Below are 12,426 nucleotides of genomic sequence, written 5' to 3'. Positions count from 1 at the left end.
ATGGAGACCGTTACGGAGAGAATATGCAGAAACTCTCACGAAAAGTATCCCAAAAAGGTGCCAAGCTATAATCGATCACGGCAGCGACTGGATTAACTATTACGTAACTGAGTATAAGCACTGAAGAGCCAAAAAAAAAACTGGTGCATCCCCTTAATATCGTATAGGGCACCCGCGAGCACGCAGAAGTGCCGCAGCACTACGTGGCATGGACTCGCCTGATGCCTGAAGTCGTTCTGGACGGAATTGGCACCCTGAATCCTGCACGGCTGTCCATAAATCCGCAAGAGTACGAGGGGGTGGAGATCTCTTCTGAACAGTACGTTGCAAACCATCCCAGAAATGCTCAACAATGTTCATATCTGGGGACTTCGGTGGCCAGCGGAAGTGTTGAAACTCAGAAGAGTGCTCATGGAGTCACTCTGTAGCAATTCTGTACGTGTGGGTTGTCGCATTGTCCCGCTGGAATTGCCCGTGTCCGTCGGAATGCACAATGGACATGAATGAGTGCAGGTGATCAGACAGGATGCTTACGTAAGCGTCACCTGTCAGAAGTCGTATCTAGACGTATCAGGGGTCCCTGCGTATCACTCCAACTGCACACGCCCCACACCATCACAGAGCCTCCACCAGTTTTAACAGTCCCCTGCTGACACGCCTGTGTCCATGGATTCATGAGGTTGTCTACGTATCCGTACACGAACATCCGCTCGATACAATTTGAAACGAGACATGTTTACAGTCATCAACATCCGCTGTCGGCATCGACGGGCCCAGGCGAGGCGTAAACCTTTGTGTCGCTCAATCGTCAAGAGTACATGAGTGGGCCTTCAGCTCCGAAAGCCCACATCGATGATGCTTCGTTGAAAGATTCGCACGCTGACACTCGTTGAAGGCCCAGCACGAAAATCTGCAGCAATTTTCAGAAAGGTTGCACTTCTGTCACGTTGAGCAATTATCTTCAATCGTCGTTGGTCCCGTCCTTGGAGAATCTTTTTCCGGCAGCAGCGATGTCGCAGATTTGATGTTTTTCGGGATTATTGATATTCACGGTACACTCGTGAAATGGTCCTACGGGAAAATCCCCACTTTATCGCTGCCTCGGAGTAGCTGTGTCCCATCGTTCGAGCGTCGACAATAACACCACGTTCAAACTCACATCTTGCCATTGTAGCAGCAATAACCGATCTAACAACGGCGCCAGACACTTGTTGTCTTGTATAGGCGTTGCCGACCGCAGTGCCGTATTCTACCTTTTCATACGAGATGTGGCTAGAAAAAAACCGGACTAGTACTGGTGAAACAATAAAACGAATGCAATAATGCTGAAAGTCGCGTGGCCTGTCACGTGGCTCTCGCTCCGCCTACTGCTCGAGTTTCATCTGCCTCCTGCACTCAGTCTGCCCGTGGCGCCTGTTTTAAGTAGTTGACGTTTTGTCTGTGCGTCGGAAAATGTTGAGTGTACAGAAAGAACAGCGTGTTAACATCAAATTTTGTTTCAAACTAGGAAAATCTGCAAGTGAAACGTTTGTAATGTTACAACAAGTGTACGGCGATGATTGTTTATCGCGAACACAAGTGTTTGAGTGGTTTAAACGATTTAAAGATGGCCGCGAAGACACCAGTGATGACACTCGCACTGGCAGACCATTGTCAGCAAAAACTGATGCAAACATTGAAAAAATCGGTAAACTTGTTCGACAAGATCGCCGTTTAACAATCAGAGCAGAGCAGCGATCTTGTCGAACAAGTTTACCGATTTTTTCAACGTTTGCATCAGTTTTTGCTGACAATGGTCTGCCAGTGCGAGTGTCATCACTGGTGTCTTCGCGGCCATCTTTAAATCGTTTAAACCACTCAAACACTTGTGTTCGCGATAAACAATCATCGCCGTACACTTGTTGTAACATTACAAACGTTTGACTTGCAGATTTTCCTAGTTTGAAACAAAATTTGATGTTAACACGCTGTTCTTTCTGTACACTCAACATTTTCCGACGCACAGACAAAACGTCAACTACTTAAAACAGACGCCACGGGCAGACTGAGTGCAGGAGGCAGATGAAACTCGAGCAGTAGGCGGAGCGAGAGTCACGTGACAGGCCACGCGACTTTCAGCATTATTGCATTCGTTTTATTGTTTCACCAGTACTAGTCCGGTTTTTTTCTAGACACACCTCGTACATGTCTGTATTTGATTATTTATGCCTATATCACTTTCTTTGTCGCTCCAGTGTAGTAATAACAGGTACTTTCATGTAAACATATATTTATAATAGTGTCTTTTATATCATACAGACAATGGCGTACACTTTCTTCTGGAACTGACTGTGAGTGCTTGCACGAGAACGAAGACTGCATCAGACTGGTCAGAAGTAGCCACTGTGACTCCTTTATCTGTCAAGGGTGGATACAATATGTGTCACTTACGTCTTGGATGACTCCACAGTCACAGTGTGGTGATGGTATGATGTGTTAGTTCTATGCAGGTGTTGTCAGTGGCAACTGTGGTTGAGTTTCAGCCTCACAATAGTAGTTACAGAACACATCTTGTTCCCTTTGCCACTGGTGCTTTCTAATGATTACTGCAAGAGTGAAATCTAACCATGACTGCCAACATACCACACCTGCACAGAATTAACACATGATACCATCACAACACTGCAGCAGTTGGTAGATGCAGGACGTCGACCTCATATTCTCTGGATGTCATTGACACAAAATGGAATCACAGGCAGCTTATGGAGTTGGTCAGAATGTAACAAGAAATCACCACGAACGTGAAGATCCTCTTGACAGTAGTGAATATAAATGTTTCTACATTGATTGAGGAATTCTAGCTGAAAGTTGACATGAAAATATAATCGACCAGTCTCGTGTGTATGTGTATGTATGTGTGTGTGTGTGTGTGTGTGTGTGTGTGTGTGTGTGTATCTATGTATGTGTGTGTGTGTGTGTGTGGCTGTGTTTACTTTGCTTATTCAGAAACTAGTTTGTTCAAAGATATTTCAGCTATTGTCCGTATTTAAGAGTCACTGTAAATGTCAGTGATATTTCTGTTTTGAATTAGTTAGCTATTTCTTGATGGGCAGGACTGTAATTTTGAACTGGCTGCTTTGGTATACCCGACGTCCTGATAGAAAAAAAGAAAACAAAGAAAGCTTGTGTAAAAGGAAAAGAAAAGACAGACGGGGTTGATCAGGAGTATCAACAGTTACGCAGCACCGGCTTGGTAGCTCCATTTCATTGATTCTCTCTTTACACGGTGAACGCAACTTCCACAGACAACATTTCAAAGGCTGTCCGGGGACATTTTTTATTTTGGTGGAGTGGTCTTCAGCGGCTAATTAGATAATAATTGAATTTCATAGATGCCTGACGTCACTTAAATGAGAGGTCAATGTAACTAGCATGAGGTACAGGAATAAAAAACCTCACAGCCGAGATCGCTAATTATATTTTTATTTACGATGAGCGGTTTCCGCAAATCTAAATGACCATTATTGGGTCTGTAAAGAATATAGATCGAAAATACGAGCAGAATCCGGGTGCATACGCCCCAGGACAAGAGGTAAAGCCGGGAAAAACGTAGAAATTTTTCATCCGGTAAAACGGAATTTTATTAGAGTTCCGGTAATTTTTCATTGATTTAGTTTTCAGTTCAATTTTCTGTAATTTGTACTGGTAAATACACACTTTACACCGTTACTGCAGAATAATACTGCAGTAATAAAACATAAACGGTGGAATAGCAACAAAATAAAAGTTAAATTGCAAAGAAAATGCACCTTTCACAACAACAGAAGACAGTCCACACACAATCGTCTGCTGACAGCAGAACGTCACAAAGGCCGACGACTGTGCAACACTTCGTAACAACAAACTGCTTTCTATGAGCGTGACGTCACAACTGTTTACAGTTCTAACAGCTCGCAGGAAAATGTGCGGATGGTGATTCCTGAAGCGCTACTTTCAAAGTAAATTTCCTTCTACGAAAGATGATTTATGTTATGTGTAGGAATTTTCGATGAATTTCTTCAATCACGGAGCGTTTGACTGTCATTCAAAACTTAACACTTCGAGGATAAGCCACTTAGTAAAATTTCGGGCCCAGAAGACCAGTCGTTTATGCCGTTGTTCAAAATTTTACTGGCACCTTTGTGCTTTATATCTTAAAGGGTAACACAGTATAAAAGAAGTTCGAGCTTTAAGATTCGTTTCCATATTTATTACAGTTCTTTCATATGTTAAAATTATCCGACGACGACGACTAAAGTACAATTATCCTTTAAAAAATGCGAGGTGAGTTCTTGGGCGATTTCACACGTAATTGCCGTGTCAGTGGAAAAGGCGGAAGTTTCTGGCATGCCGAGAGATATGTACGAATCATAGAAATCCCTGGAGATCTTTCCATAAACTTGCTGTTCTTTGCCGGGCTTCAATTTCCTACAGTTCTACGCTGGTGTATAAAACCTTTACCATTCAAAGGACTAATAAATGTTACAGCTCCGAGAGAAAGTATATTGTCACACCCTGATAATCAGGTCGGATATAACAGTGCGGGATACATATTTACACAGCTTGGATATATACAACGTACCTTATGCAAATACACCTCAATAAATCCCCATCATGTGTACAAAATATAATGCCAAGTGGTCACCTAAAACTCAAGTGATCTTGTGTAAGGTTATTCAATATGGTAACATATTTTACACATTGTACTTGCGTTACAACTACTTGACCATACAGAGAGGTGGCGCATATTCAGACAGCCCGCCTGTGACGGGGTCACCAAACGTGTTTTGGTTTCCTGAAATCGAACAAGAGAGCGATACAACAATTGGACGTGTGGCAGTATAAGAATCGGACCCGATCCAAAGGCTGAGCAGTATCGTGCTGCATCACCTACGCAACGAAAACAACAGACACCAATTGCCCCCGGTGGGCCGCTTGAATCTCGGCGCGCAGCTGCCTGATTGGCTAACTTCAATATTAATCCAAAGGTGATTGAATTATTTTGAGAAATTGCTGAAATGTAAGAGTGAAAACTGAGGAAGGAGGGGCAAACGAAGGATTAACGATGGATATAAGTAGAGATGAAGTCGAAGGGCAGTCGAAAAGATGAAAAATGGGAAGGCAGTTGGCCCAGACCAGATCCCCGTTGAGGCATGGAAGTGTCTCGGTAAAAAAGGAATTGAGCTCCTTTGGGATTTAATGAGGAAGATTTGGCGACAGCGGGAGATGCCAGATGAGTGGAGAACTAGTGTACTAATCCCAATATTTAAGGGGAAAGGTGAGGTGCAGGACTGCAGTAACTATAGATGTATGATGGCATACACAATTAACATTTGGGAAAGAGTTATAGAAGCATGATTACGCAAGAAGACTGTGGTATGTGAAGAACAGAGGAAGAGGAACGACTGATGCAATACATGCTTTAAGGCGGATAGTGGAGAGACACGGGGGGCTACAAGCCGATCTACATATGGCTTTCATTGATTTGGAGAAAGCATATGACACAGTCCCAAGGGACAAAATATGGAGAAGCATGAGAGAGCAGTGCGTGCCAGAGAAGTATGTGAGGTTAGTGAAGGAAATGTACAGAGGAGCCATGAGAGAGGTGAGAAGTAGTGTGGGCATGACAAAGGAGTTTCCAGTAAAAGTAGGGTTACACCAAGGGTCTGTGCTTAGTCCCTACCTCTTTGACCTGATTATGGATGTGCTGGTGAAAGATGTGAAGAATGAAGCGCCGTGGAATGTGATCTTTGCGAATGATGTGGTTCTTTGTGAGCAGAGCATCGACAGACTTGAGGGAAAACTGAAGGACTGAAGGAAGGCACTAGAAGAAAGAGGGATGAAAATTAGCAGGACAAAGTCAGAATATTTAGCATGGAAGGATGTGCAGATGAGGTCTTGCAAGATCCAGGATGATGAGCTGAAATCGGTCTGCAAATTTAAATACCTGTGGTCGTACATACAGAGGGACGGAGGGCTGGAAAGCGAGATACAACACCGAATAAATTGCAGTTGGAACAACTGGAGGAAAATGAGTGGAGTGTTGTGTGACAATAAGGTGAGCACTGGGTTGAAAGGGAAAGTGTACGAGGCGGTGGTAAGGCCTGCTGCGATATACGGGGCAGAGACATGGCAAATCACAGTAGCCCAGGAACGGAAGATGGAAGTGGCCGAAATGAGGATGCTGAGGTGGATGTGTGGGGTAACAAGGAGGGACAGGATTAGAAACGAATTTGTTAGAGGAGCTGTGAAAGTGGGACCCACGGGGAAAAAGATACAAGAGAGCAGACTAAGGCGGTACGGACACTTACAGAGAAGAGGGGAAGAGTTTATCGGAAACAGAGTTGAAGATATAAAGATTGAAGGAGTGAGAAGGAGAGGAAGACCGAAGATGAGGTGGAAGGATAAGATATGCGGGGACCTAAGGGAGAAAGGACGGAAGAAGGAAGAGGCAATGGATAGAGAACTATGGAGGAGAAGGATCCAGAAGAGCAACGCCGACCCTACGTGACGTGGGACAAGGCGACGATAAAGAAGAAGAAGAAGAAGAAGAAGAAGAATGTTAATAAACTCGGAAACGACGCAACGCATCGAATTTTTTGTTAACTATTATTTCTCAGTACAACCTACCCTGCACAACCCTTGCTAGCTTTCCAGACTTTTTCTGGCAACCCTGTATAAGCAGTAGATTAGTACAGTTGATGTACAATACTTTGTTTTATATATTCATAAAAATTGCAATTCTAATTTTTTTTAATTTTAAAAGAATTAGAACACAAAAGGTTTGTTATTACAGTATACTCTGGTTTGGATTATATGGTTTGACCTGATTATGACTGTATTTCTTATCTATATGCTTTACGGACTCGATGATGGCAACTTTGATTTACCGAACTCGGTCATCACAAATGTAATAAGCGAGTTTGGCTGTTGAAGTTTTTACTTCTGTGTTCCGTAACTCGATTTCGTTTGCTGTTTCACCCTCATTCAGCTCTTTATCCGCACACTAGTACAAATGTCAGAGGTATGTATGGTGTGTCTGGTTTGCAAGCAAACTTGTTTCTTTCGCTCACAGTGTTATCTGGCAAGGCAAACTGGTTAGCAGGCCAGGGTGGCCGCACCGACGTGTTGTTTATGCCCGAGGAGTGGGAGGTGGGGGGGGGGGGGCGGTGACAGCGCACACCCCACTACTCTAACCGGTGGAGCGGCGCCACACGGTACACCTGTACGCGCGCCATTCACTCAGGAGGATTCAGTTAGAACAGTAGCAGAATCAGGACAGTAATCTATACGAGGCCTATTTTTCTTTTCTCCGGTCGGTGATGACACGGAAACCACAGTGAATATGAAAAACGTTTTTTACGCAACATTCAGCTACACCTTGCAGCTACTTCTCTACATAGTCGCCGCTCCAACTTGGACATCTGTCGCAGAATGGTCTCAAATTTGCAATATCCTCATCAGAGAAGGCTCTATGCAGCGTTGCAGCTCGTTGTCCGTGCCAAAACGCTGTCCTCCTAGCCAGCTTTTTGTGAGCAAAGAGATGAAAATCAGAGGGGGCCAAGTCCGGGCTGCATGGTGCGTGATGAAACACTTCCCGTCCAAAACGCTGCAGGAGCGCCTCTGCTGGAGGTGCAGTATGCGGCCCAACATTGCCACCACGCCTGACGGCAGCATTCCTCTTCGTTTGTTCTGAACTGCCCTCCGTATATGTTAAAGACACGCTACATGATGTTCGTACCATGTTGTATGAATTACACCAACAAAACTCCTATTCCATAACACAGTAGTTACACACTTTCTGATGGAGAAGGTTCACTTGAGCGTCTTTGGTTTACTCGGTGAATGAGGAAACACCCACTGTGTAGATTACTCTTTTGTTTCTTCATTTTCGAAATGCACCCAATCCAAGGAGCGAAAGGCTATTTACAATTTGTACAGAAAGCAGATGGCAGCTATAAGACTCGAGGGACATGAAAGGGAAGCAGTGGTTGAGAAGGGAGTGAGACAGGGTTGTAGCCTCTCCCCGATGTTATTCAATTTGTATATTGACCAAACAGTAAAGGAAACAAAAGGAAAGTTCGGAGTAGGTATTAAAATCCACGGAGAAGAAATAAAAACTTTGAGGTTCGCCGATGACATTGTAATTCTGTCAGGCACAGCAAAGGACTTGGAAGAGCAAATGGATAGTGTCTTGAAAGGAGGATATAAGATCAACATCAACAAAAGCAAAACGAGGATATTGCAATGTAGTCCAATTAAGTCGGGTGATGCAGAGGCAATTAGATTAGGAAATGAGACACTTAAAGTAGTAAAGGAGTTTGGCTATTCGGGGAGCAAAATAACTGATGATGGTCGAAGTAGAGAGGATATAAAATGTAGACTGGCAATGGCAAGGAAAGCGTTTCTGAAGAAGAGAAGTTTGTTAATATGAAGTACAGATTTAAGTGTCAGGAAGTCTTTTCTGAAAGTATTTGTATGGAGTGTAGCCATGTATGGAAGTGAAACATGGACGATAGTTTAGACAAGAAGAGAATAGAAGCTTTCGAAATGTGGTGCTACAGAAGAATGCTGAAGATTAGATGGGTAGATCACATAACTAATGAGGAGGTATTGAATAGAATTGGGGAGAAGATGAGTTTGTGGCACGACTTGACTAGAAGAAGGGATCGGTTGGTAGGACGTGTTCTGAGGCATCAAGGGATTGCCAATTTAGTAGTGGAGGGCAGCGTGAAGGGTAAAAATCGTAGAGGGAGACCAAGAGATGAATACACTAAGCAGATTCAGAAGGATGTAGGCTGCAGCAGGTACTGAGAGATGAAGAAGCTTGCACAGGATAGAGTAGTATGGAGAGCTGCATCAAACCAGTCTCAGAACTGAAGACCAAAACAGCAACAACCCATGTCTCGTCCTCTGTGACAATTTTGTTCAAAATATCTTCTTCTTCATCACCACACCGGCCGGAGAAATACTAAGGCGGCGCCAGTTCGCTGTATTTTGTGAGGGTCGGACAGTAACTTGAGAACAGTTTTCTCAAAGTGTTTGCGATACTGAAGTCTCTCACTCACGATGGTACAGACAGCTGACCTTGATGTTTAGGATAACGAATCAAACAACACAGAAATTGTGGACTGTCGATTTTCTCCATTCGACCGATCAACGCGCTGAACAAGATCATTGTTTGACACTCGCTTCCTTGCCAGATCGTCTGCATCATAGACGTCTGAACGTCTTGTTTCAGAGTTCCTGCACCGTTGCCGCACTTTTCTGTCGCTCATTAAAGTTCCACCGTACACATCAACATCTGCTTGCACCTTCCGACACCTTCTCTACCGGCACGCTCACACCTTTCTCCTTCTCATTTTGAGTGATATTAATGACATGAACAGCAAGTTGCCGCAGCTTCCCGTGACGGTATTTTCTGTGGTCACTTTTCGCGCTCGCTCGCGATATAACAATATGCGCTACTTGGAATTGAAAGGAGAAACTGTCACGTGACGCAATTTGTTTCCACGGCAGTCGGGTAACTGCTTCGCACTGCCGAGTAACGCTTGACAGTAGATACGTCCAGTTTACTTTTCCTCCTCAAGGTTGCACTGGGTACTGCTAGCTTCTGCTTCGGGTTTGTTTTCCCGACAGCGTTAGTCTTGCGTTAACACTGATACACAGTACTATGGACAGGTTCACTAAGGAAGAGCTGTCTAAAGTGTATCTCGTGCACGGTTTCACTGACTCTAACGCAAGAGCCGCACAAAGGCGATATTGTAAGCTGTGTTCGTAGCGACAGGACCCACATCACAGTCCTTTTCTCTCTAAGAAGTACTCTGCGTTTTGTGTTGTACGGTTTTGTGACTGTGTATAACAGGCTTTTTCACTCATGTAAAGGTCTTTTCAAAGAAGCAAAGGCAATTGGAGGAAATAAACTGAATAAATCATAATTATATTCTTAGTCTGTAACAACTACTATTTCTTCTGTGTGTATGCCTCGGGAATGGATGTGTGTGATGTCGTTCGGTTAGTTATGTTTAAGTAGTTCTAAGTTCTAGGGGACTGATGACCTCAGATGTTACGTTCCGTAGTGCTCAGAGCCATTTGAACCATCATTTTGAATAAGGACAACATTATTTCAATATACATTGGAAGGAATCGTGTAGTTATCATATGTGGACATAGGTAGATAAATGAAAAACTAAAATAAAATTAATAATCCGTTTTCGGACACAGGGATGCAAATGTGTAATACGATATTAAACTTTCTGTGTTATTCTGAATGAATGCATGCATGTCCAGAGGAAATCGTATCGTAATTCAGAATAACACAGACACTGAGTACCGCATTTATCCGCCGACACTGGACAAGTGTCTCTGAAGTAAGTTGTCTCACCTATACAGGAATATACATAATGAATGTATAAGAACAGGTTGTAGACATACGGTTGATGACGTGTGAAGGTTTGCGTCTGACCATGAGTCGTGGACGGTTAGCCAAATGATGAGGTGACCACTCGCGATAAGCGGGGAATACGGTCCAGCACAAATTTTCGATGTCGTCATTCCATTCTACAGCTGATGGTGGCCATATTGACAGTTGCAAATACATTAATGCCAAAGTGTAATATTGTGACAGTAGCCGCTAAGCCACAGCTTCAGTAGCGTACGTACTCGCTACAAGACACATAATGTATCTCGGAAAATTTGACTTCCCTTTTCTCAGAAGTCGTCGAGTATCTACAGATAAGAGGAGACATGAGTAGGCCTATTTTGACCCCTCTTCCTCCACACAAAGTTTCTGGGAAATGGGGTTATGGCATTTTCCGTGTTTTCATCATTAGCACACTGGACTCGCATTCGGGAAGAGGACGATTCAAATCCGCGTCCGCCCATCCATATTTAGGTTTTCTGTACTTTTCCTACGCCGCTCCAGGCAAATGCCAGGGTAGTTCCTTTTAAATGGGTACGGCCTATTTCCTTCGCCATCCTTGACACAATAAGAGCTTGTCCTTCATCTCTGATGACCTCAGCAAGCGAGCTGGCGCAGTGGTTAGCACATTGCACTTGCATATGGGAGGACGACAGTTCAAACACGGTTCAGGCCATCCTGATTCAGGTTTTCCATGATTTCCCTAAATCGCCTCAGGCAAATACCGGGATGGTTACTTTGAAGGGGCACATTTTTATTGTATTTTTACAAAAGATGTAATTATGGGATAGAAACTCCTGTTGATTGTGATTGTATTGACTGATACGTCTGTGTGTCAAACTGTCCTTTATAAGCAGATGATTTTACACTGTTGGCGTAAAATGAAACTCACACACAAAATTGAATAACATTTAGACAACAATTATAAACCTTAAACGTCAGCAATATTAGAGATGAAAGAGAAAAAAACGTGGAAGTTATTCAGAAAATACCTACAGAAGACTTTTTTTTTGGCACTGTCATACTGGTTTTTAGCGCAACGCGGATACTTAGTGTCTTTCACACTTTTAGGAACTATCAAACAATTCCTGGAGTGATGCGCTAAGGATGGAGGGAATTTTTTGTGACAGTGTGTACCAACGAGGAGACAGCGCCTAGTCGCCAACTCCCATTTCGCCCAAACGTGTCGTATGTGCAGTGCTTGGGCAGAAATGAAAGTGAAACAAAAGTCAGAACTCCAGATGGCTCACGGTTTAGAAAGATGAATTTTTGGCGTAGGTCGGAGGAGGAACCAGCCATTTATGGTTGCGCAGTTACCAGGCAGCCGTTGGCGCAGCGCAAAGAGCACAGAACAGAAATCTCAGGCTTGTGGAGTCAATCAGTATGCTGGTACTTTTTTAAATACCAATTTTTACCTTACTTGTACTGCATATAAACCGAAATAACGCTCAATATATTCTAATTATTAATATTTCCATGTTGTTGTTGTTGTGGTCTTCAGTCCAAACAGTGGTTTGACGCAGCGCTCCATGCTACCCTATCGTGTGCAAGAGTCATCTCCGAGTAACTACTGCAACCTACACCCTTTGAATCTACTTATTGTATTCATCTCTCGGTCTCCTCTCTGATCTTTATCCTACGCGCTTCCCTCCAGTGCTAAATTGGTGAGCCCTTGATTCCTCAGAATGTGTCCCACCAACTGATCCCTTCTTTTCGTGTTGTATCACAAACTGCTCTTCTCGCCAATTCTATTCAGTACCTCCTCATTAGTTCCGTGATCATCTCATCTGATCTTCAACTGTAGCACCACAATTCAAAAGCTTCTATTCCCTTCTTGTCTATGCCGATATCCTTCCGCATCCTACCTAGTCCGGTGGGTCCGATGACCATGCTGTTTGGTCCCCTTCCCCCAAATCAACCAACCAACCAGTGTGATGATCTCGATCTGCAGCTCGTGGTCGTGCGGTAGCGTTCTCGCTTCCCGCGCC

The sequence above is a fragment of the Schistocerca cancellata genome, chromosome 1, assembly GCF_023864275.1.
Source record: "Schistocerca cancellata isolate TAMUIC-IGC-003103 chromosome 1, iqSchCanc2.1, whole genome shotgun sequence".
Lineage (NCBI taxonomy): Eukaryota > Metazoa > Arthropoda > Insecta > Orthoptera > Acrididae > Schistocerca > Schistocerca cancellata.
Note: the sequence above shows the minus strand (reverse complement) of the source record.